Consider the following 7,883-nt stretch of genomic DNA (forward strand, 5'->3'; position numbering starts at 1 on the left):
CACAAACTTGAGGTCTCCACTGCCTGCATCATGTCGCTCAGGCACTCCAAGAAGTGGCCTCACCATGCATTGGTGTCCTTATCTGCAGCAAGTGGTGAGGCTTGGGTGGTTTCCTCGGGCTGGGCCAGCCCACTCTAAGATTTTATGTTCCTCTAGTGTCTCCAATTTCTTAGAAAAAAGTCCTCCAGACTCTGGAGGATTGTGCACTGGGGAAAGAATGGCAAAAGGCTGGGCTGGCCCATCCTTTCCCTTGTGGCATACCCAGAGCCTAGAACAGTGCCTGGCATACGGTAAATGCTTAAGAGGTGTCTGTCAAATTAATGAAACTTCAGTGGACAAGTCAGTGGCAGCTTTGCCATGCTTGAGGTCCCCTTTAAATACAGCTTCCTTGCCCCAGAGAAAGCCACAGTTACTAGGTATCCTGCTAGACACAGGTGACCTAAGAGCAGCCCATCCGTGTAGGTCAGCTTGAGACGTGGCCCAAGGTGCAGAGATGCCACAGGCCAAAGGATTCTCCTTCTCAGAAGGTTGATCTGGGAAGGGCTCAGAGCATGAGGCAATTAGCAAAAGGAGTTGAAAAGAGTCGCTGGAAGGAAGAGGTAGAGGTGGGGACATGAAGAGCTCTGACAAGTGGAAATCAGGAGTGAGCAGGGACTTGGGCATACACTGAAGTTCTGAGGTAGAGAATTGACTGTCAGCTTCCCTGGAGAGGAGGCCTGGCTCTACGACAGAAGACACTCTTCTCTGAGTGCCATGCAACCCCTGAGCCCCTAATTTTTCGCAGTAAATCCATGTCAAAACTCCCACCCTTTTCAACATTCCTTTGCAATTTCAGTTAGCTTCAGGAAAAGCCTAGAGAAGAAAAGCTTGAAAGGATGGAAGGATTTGTGGATGGGCTGTCTCACAGCCAGGGCCCAGGAATCAGAATCTGATCAGCTTCAAAGGCCAAACAATAACAAGTGAGGGAATCATTCCCCCAAACTGGGACTCAGGGAGAAGCTCCAAGCATTACTTGGAGGGTCCCAGTAGGAGAGTTAAAAGATAATCACCGGTACAACTTTCCCACTGATGAGTTGGGGCAGGGGGGCAGGAACCGGTAGGGTGAGGATTAGAGACTCCTGAGGAAGGAGTGGAACCCCTCTTCCCGTGGGTAGGGTGAAATGACTTCTTAACACCTTCACTGGACAAGGAAAGACCTGGTCTTTCTAATAGGAGGACACTAAATCTCAGTGGGATCCTAATGGAACGACCCACCTAGATTTTCAGCTATCTGAGAAAAAACTCCAAAAAGCTAAGGACAATGGAAAGCAGAAACCAGACATGAGCTGGAGCTGTGGAAAAGGAAGGCGGGCTCTTCCTTTGGTCCTACTTCCACTCCAGGGACCCAAGACACACGCGGGCCACAGAGTCCTCTCCCAAGTGATGTTCGACCATGGATGACAACTTCCATCATCACATACCAAACACCCGATCTGGCCCTCTCCATCAGTCCTTCACATCTCCTACCAGACTTCATGGCTTAAGGCCACCATCAGGGAGTGGCTCTGGAGGGTCCAGGATAGCCCCCTCCTGAGGGTTAAGCAAAGTGGGTAACAGGAGGATTGCCCCCTGCCCCCCCCCCACTCTGGCAACAGTCCAGGGCCACATCAGTTCTTGCAACAAACCTTCCTCTCCCATCCCAAGTCATTCCTCAGAAGAGCTTCATTCCAGAGGATGCCAACTGCCTGCTGCATATATGCACCGTGGATGCTGCTGGGGAGGGGTGGCTGGGAAGGACAGGGCAAGATATCAAAGAGAGGGGCAGTCTGTGACAATTTGGGGCACGCTGGTATAAGGTTTGGAATTCTTCCTTCCTTGCAGAGGCAAAGGTGGGGAGCATGCCTGGGGGCCAGGCTGTGTTCTTGGGGGTTGTGCTCTCCTGCTGTTCTTTTTTTTAATCTCTGATCTTATTTATTTGTAACTCTACTCTCAATCTTATTTTTGACTGGACTCAGACTTAGAGGAAGAAGCTCTTAGAGAGGGCAGCCTCTGTCTCTTGGCAATCTGTTCCTGGCGTTTTTCTTTGGCCTCCTTCATCCTCTTGGCCAAAAGTTTAGCATATTCTGCAGCCTCTTCCTTATTTTTCTTAGTGCGCTGTTTCTTCAGGGCAATACGCCGACGTTTATGTTGCAGGACCCGTGGAGGGACAAGACGCTGAATCTTGGGTGCTTTGGTTCTGGGTTTCTTACCTTCTTTGTTCAGGGACTTTCTCACAACATACTGGCGGACATCATCTTCTTTAGAGAGATTGAAAAGTTTGTGGATTCTGCTGGCTCTTTTGGGCCCGAGACAACGAGGCACAGTAGTATCAGTCAGTCCAGGAATTTCCTTCTCTCCTTTTTTTACAATAACCAAGTTGAGAACACTCAGATTGGCATCCACAATGCAACCCCTAACAGATTTGTGCTTTCTTTCTCCAGTTCTTCTTGGTCTGTAACAGGAATGCCCCTTACTCAGTAAAAGGCGCACACGACCATGGGTCAAGACACCCTGCTTCATGGGGAAACCTTGTTTGTCGTTTCCACCACTGATTCGGACAACATAACCCTTCCACTCTTCGCCCAGAGCATCAGCAGCAACTTCTGTTGCCATTCGCTTCTCATAAAAGGTACGTAGTTTGCGTTCATCGTCCACTTCAATGAGCTTCTGGCAGCCAGTGGCTGGGAAGGAGATGTTCAACTTCATGATGAGGCAGCCGACCGCCTCCGAGGCGCCACGAAAAAGAGACCAGATTTCAGCTTACAGCAGGTCACATCTCTCCTGCTGTTCTTAAGGTAGGTGACAGTGGTATTCTCAGCTATGACGTCAGAACAAGGAGTACTGGGGGGAGCATGGAGGAGAAAGTCCCATTTCCCTCTCACTCTTGTTGGTGCTTATCATTTCCACGTACCTCCCTCCCTCCATGGGGCTGGTTTGCCTTCTCATGTCAGCCCCTTCCCCTGCCTCTTCCCCTGGCATGCTGCTGCCACCTTTGGAAGGGTTTCCCCTCCTGAGTGCACTGTGCTGGCAGCTCACACTGCTGCCTGCCCTACCTGGAGCTTTGTTGCCATGGTACCAAGGGGAAGAAAGAAGGGGCTACAAGAAGAGCCGTGCAGTCATTTGAACAGCAAAAGAGTCACTCCACACTCTCCTTCTCCCCTTGAGCCTTGCCCAGCCTCCCCAGGCAAATTCAATTGTTCTCTCAACTGATTGTCATTTACTCACATCCACAACTTCACTGCCTCACACTGCACTATGCTAAACTGAAGACACTTATGTCCATCTCTCTTCAGAGCGGGAGTTCCTTGAGGGAGGCCCCTTGCCTCAAGTGCCAGCCTGCTTCTCGCTCCAGCCTCCTCTGATGCTTCCACACACCCCCCCCCCCCCTCCCCCCGTTTGGGACTCTCTGCTCCGAGTTCCTACGCAAACCACATAGAATTGAATCCCTCCCACCGCCCTGCTTTGTCCCAGCTCAAGAATCACCTCCCCCATTGTTGTCTCGCTGGTGGCTGGTTAGCTGATGGCTGGGAGTAAGTGGCTGTACTGAGTCAGTCACACAGACACAGAGCACACAGCACACGACTCAGGAGACAACCCTCGGGGGTGAGTGGAAGGCGTCTGCTTTATTCAAGAAGTGCACAGGCTTATATAGGCTGGGAAGCATGCAGAGACACGTGTCGGGCTGGGATTGGTGGTCGTTGTTGCTAGGCTGGAGGGCAGGTTACCGGGATTGGTCACCATTGTTGCTAGGGCGGAGGGCAGATTGGTCAGCCATTTCATGTTGCTTTGCATCAGCCACAGCAGCCATGTTAGCAATATTGTATGGCTTCTCCAACAATTCCTTCTTTTTTGTTTTTTAGCTTTCCAGGTAACTGTGCCTGTCTTAGGTTGCCCCCTCCGGAGGTCTTACCCGTCTTTGGCTACCAGCTAAGCCACCAGAAGTGAGGGGCAGCAGCGCCTGTCTTAGGTTGCCTCCCCAGGAGGTCTTACCCATCACTGGCTGCCTGCTGATCATAACCCAGGAGGATTGTACTGCACAGCCTAGGCTAGCTATATGGAGACCGTGGAGATGCAGGCAGTGCTACTTTATGACAAAGCCAAAGCCCAGACAATGGGAGTGCATGTGGGAGGGGGTAGGCCAAAAAACACTGGTAGTCGGGAGGGTAATGGGGGCCTCAAGGAGCCCGAGGACTTCCTTGGGACTCAGGGGTACACAACAGCTGGTGGGAAAGCAGGTGGGAAGGGTGCACAGGGGGTTGTTAACCGCAGCTCGCAATACAAATCTTCAACATGTTCCTCCAGTGCTTAATGTCCTCTTGGCCGCATCTGCAATAAGTCTTAAACAAATGGTTTAGCAACAGGCCTTTAAGCTAGGGGGTTTGTCATATTTTGGTTGCAGCATCATCACACATAGAGCTAGGGGAAGGAATAGGTTGGTATTGCTGCATAAGCACCATAAGGTGGAGAGCATTAACTTGTGCTTTAACAAAAGCTAGGGGGAGCTTGATTACACATGGGCCTATAGATATAAGGAGAAGGAGAATGAAAAGGGGTCCCAGAATAGAAGAGATTAGGGTGGTTAGCCATGAGGATTTATAGAATAATTGTTGGTACCAGGTCTCTTGGGCATCCCGCTCACGCTTACAGGTCGCAAATCCTTCCCTGAGTTTGGTCATGGACTCCTTAATTACACCGGAATGGTCAGTGTAAAAACAACCTTCCTCGCCTAAAGCGGCACAGAGCCCTCCTTGCTTGAGGAAAAGCAGGTCTAAGCCTCTCCTGTTTTGGAGAACGACTTCTGATAGGGACATAAGGGACTTTTCAAGGTGGGTGATGGAGCTTTCTATGCGGGTTAGGTCTTCGTCCACCACAGCTCTTAAGCTGGAGAGGCCCTGTTGTTGGAGGGTGATAGAGGCAATGCCAGCGCTTAGGCCAGCTACACCGAAAAGAGAGGCAAGAGTAACGGCTGTGACGAGTTCTCTTTTTTCTCTTAGCATGGCTGGAAGCCGCGCATCCCAGTATTGATAAAGCCGCGCATCCCTCTTCCTTTATGGAAGAGGACATGGGGCAACACAGTCACTAAGACACACAGTTCTCCTGTCTCTGTGAAGGCCTTTTTAGCTATGCAAGGGGTAAGCCCTGTGGAAGAGCACAACCATTTTGCCCCTACTGGGGGAATATAGTATTTACCATGTGATGGAGAGGACAATTGAGCACAGACTGTATTTAGGGAGGTGGAGACGTTGCCAATGCAATGCCCAGAGTGAAGAATGGATTGCATGGTGAGACTGATTTTTCTGCCAGTCCAAGGGCATTGGGAGGGATTGTCCTCGTCAGAAGTAGTAAACGAGGCATTAATAGCTATGGCATCATAATAGGGGGGCTGGGCAGCGACACACAGCCAACAACTGCGAGTAAGGTTAGGAAAGGAGGAGTTTAAGGAAAGTAAAGTAGCTTGGAGCATTGGCCAGAGTGGGGTAGAGGGGGTGGGGAGCAGAGGAAGAGCTTGTTTTGTTTGAGGGAGATAATGTTGAGATGGGAATGAGATTGGGAGAAGGAACAGCCTGAAGCAGGGGTACAAGTACTCTGTTGGGCCCAATGGCAGAGGTCTGCTGCATTGCTTCCTTTTTTATCACTATAAGAGACCCCCTGGGTCGACCCCTTCCAAATAATATCTGAAGCCCCATGTTTGGCCAATCAGCCAAGAGGGATCAGTAGGGAGCTGTACGCTCTACGTTGGGTGCCACTTGTTGTCTCGCTGGTGGCTGGTTAGCTGATGGCTGGAAGTAAGTGGCTATACTGAGTCAGTCACACAGACACAGAGCACACAGCACACGACTCAGGAGACAACCCTCGGGGGTGAGTGGAAGGCGTCTGCTTTATTCAGGAAGTGCACAGGCTTATATAGGCTGGGAAGCATGCAGAGACTACGTGTCGGGCTGGGATTGGTGGTCGTTGTTGCTAGGCTGGAGGGCAGGTTACCGGGATAGGTCACCGTTGTTGCTAGGGCGGAGGGCAGATTTCAGGTCAGCCATTTCGTGTTGCCTTGCATCAGCCACGGCAGCCATGATAGCAATGTTGTATGGCTTCTCCAACACCCCATGAGCTCTTCCCAGCAGCCTCTTCTGAGTTTCCAGAGTATTCTGACCCTCTAAGAAATCACATCACATTCTGTCATTTTAAATTATTTATAAGTCTATCCTCTGCAGAAATTTTATTCTTATTCAACTTGGTGGCGACATCCCTTGTGTCTAATAAGGGCTTCCTTTGCAAATGATGGCCATGGGTGGGGGGTGAGGCAAAAGGGCCCAGATGTGTTCTGGAGCCAGGCCTGGGAAGGAGGAGCTTGAGGGAGAGCAGGTTTGGGGACCTAGGTACCCATGAGGTGGGAGGGCAGCCAGTAGGAATCAGGAATGGAATGGATGACTTTCTCCGCTCCCTTCCTAGTCAGATGCACCGTCCATGTGTTCTTGAGCATCCAGCTTTTAAAACAACTAAACTCACCTGGAAGTGTTCAGAGAAAATTTAGCATCTGGATGTTGGGGCCTCAGTGGTGCCATGGGAGGTCTCCTTCCTAGATGGCTGGATGAGGTCCCCCTTAGGACTTTTCCTGTGGAGGAGGGGTGGTGCCTAATGAATGCCAATGTGGGGAGGGGAGACTGTGTCATTCTGTAGGGCTAGGTTAGAGGCCACAGGAAGCAGATGTTCAGAGCCATCCAATTGTGGACACAGCTCTCTAGGTCATGGAGGTGAGCAGGTGTCACAGTGGGGCTCTGGTGGAGAGGGGAGACAGGTCTAGGTGAATTCAAATTCTTTTCTTTCTGAGTCTACCTAATCTTCACGTCCCCCATTTGCTGTTTGCTTTGAGACTAGCCCTAGGTTCTTCTTTGATCTGAGTTCCCTGCCTCCCAAATCTAATCAGAATCAAACTTGGCTTCTCTTGCTTAATCCATGACCTTAACAATTCTTGGGGTCAGCGTTTATAAAGGCAGCCCCCATCTAGCCATAATTTGGATTAGGCGATTCTTCATGGAGATGGCTTGGATGGATGGGTCCCCAGTGTCCTTAAAACCTAGACTGTCAGAGCCAAAGAAAGACTGTGGGAGTGGGCTGGAATCCAGCCCTGGAGGAAACCTAGACTTGGAGGCACTGACTACTCCTGTGAGGAATACCTCATAAGTCCTTAGTGATGACAGAGCTGGAACTTGGGCCCAGGCTCTACCTTTTACCCACTCTGCTATGGTGAGAACTTGCATTTCTTGGCATGTAGTTTGCTAATGCTTGCTGGGTGGTGAGCATGTCTGTGCCCAAGAGGCAAAGCAAGGCCTCTTAGAGGGGAAAGGTTACAAAACAAGTGTTGAGGATACAGGCCCTGGGAGCAGGTGTCTAGAGCTAGAAGAAGAAGAAAAAGAAGAAAAAGAAATATTTAAAGGCAGCGAAGACAAGTAAAAGATAAAGAAAAAGGTCCCTATGGTTTGCTACACTGCCTGCCCTCAGCCAGAATGTTGCCTTTGGTTAAATTCCCATTCGGATTTGTGCAAAAAGGAGAGACTTTCCAGGAGGGCTCCAAGTCCCCCCGCCAAGATGAAACATGGAAGGGAGCCCTAGCAATTAGGGAGCTGCTTTGCAAACTGTAAGGCTGATACAAGAGTGAAGAACTAAAGGGCCCACTTTATGAACCTGCCATTGCTGACGTGTCCAGGTCCAGCTGCTAAGAAGAGAACATAGTACTTAAGGCCACACCTGGCCAAATACCTCGCAAGTCCTCGGGCGGTAGCAGTGAGTAAGCATAGCTTCCCCATTTATTTCCTTGGTAACTTGCAGGTTTTAAATCACATCCCATATTATTTTGAGCCTCCTATTAA

At 50.3% G+C, this 7,883-nt stretch overlaps 1 pseudogene; it reads right to left on the reverse strand.

The window, feature by feature from the left end:
- Positions 1-4: 4 nt before the first annotated feature.
- Positions 5-3,367, reverse strand: LOC143684505 (small ribosomal subunit protein eS6 pseudogene; annotated as a pseudogene).
- Between the last annotated feature and the right edge of the window lie 4,516 nt (positions 3,368-7,883).

Source organism: Tamandua tetradactyla, chromosome 5 (genome assembly GCF_023851605.1).
Source record: "Tamandua tetradactyla isolate mTamTet1 chromosome 5, mTamTet1.pri, whole genome shotgun sequence".
Classification (NCBI taxonomy): domain Eukaryota; kingdom Metazoa; phylum Chordata; class Mammalia; order Pilosa; family Myrmecophagidae; genus Tamandua; species Tamandua tetradactyla.